Here is a 608-nt window from a genome sequence, read left to right as displayed (position 1 = left end):
CGTGCACGCCCAGCTCCACAGAAGCAGACGCGCATGCCCGTGGCTCCGCGCGCACCTACTTAGTTTTATCTGCTATAGATGCCCCTCATTCCACCCCCGCTCGGCCCACCGCGGCTCCCCCTACCCCGGCACCGGGGAGGTTTACCCAGCCTGACCCGACAAGAACCGAGGAGAGCGTTTCTCTATAGGGGGAGGGGAGGCCCTTCCCACTGGGGCGGAAGCGGTGCTCTCCGGACGGGCGGACTTAGCTCTCGTCCTGGGAACATCTGGAGGGGGCTGGGAGGGGCGCGCATCCAAGACGAACGTGGATTGGCTGCGCGGAAGGAGAGAGGCGGGGTCTGGGCGAGGGGCGGGGCTCACTGGCCCCTTTAAAGCCTTGACATCAAGAGGCGGCCCCAGCACCCCCCTTCTTCTGCCCCCCGCCCCCGAGCCGCGGCCATGGACCCGGCGGATCCGTCCTGCCCTGGCCCAGCTCAACACCTGATTTCGGTGAGTTCCAGGCCTACTTGGGATTTAAAGGGCGGCGAGTGGAGGGGCTGTAAGCTGTGGGCTGGGGGTGGGCGGTTTGAAGGGTAAGGCTCTCGTGGCAGCCCTGGGTCGGAGGGGGC

General features: G+C 66.9%; 1 protein-coding gene across 2 annotated transcripts in view; it reads left to right on the top strand.

Annotated features, from left to right (window-relative positions):
- Nucleotides 1-377: 377 nt before the first annotated feature.
- NCKAP5L (NCK associated protein 5 like) overlaps nucleotides 378-608 on the top strand; it is a 32035-nt gene continuing 31804 nt past the window's right edge. For both annotated transcript variants that reach the window (XM_034645241.1, XM_034645240.1), the window contains exon 1: nucleotides 378-489. The gene's annotated coding sequence lies outside the window, so the exon portion shown is untranslated. The remainder of the gene's footprint in view (nucleotides 490-608) is intronic.

This window comes from Ailuropoda melanoleuca, chromosome 16 (genome assembly GCF_002007445.2).
Source record: "Ailuropoda melanoleuca isolate Jingjing chromosome 16, ASM200744v2, whole genome shotgun sequence".
Lineage (NCBI taxonomy): Eukaryota > Metazoa > Chordata > Mammalia > Carnivora > Ursidae > Ailuropoda > Ailuropoda melanoleuca.
This window is presented reverse-complemented; position numbering and strand designations above follow the sequence as displayed.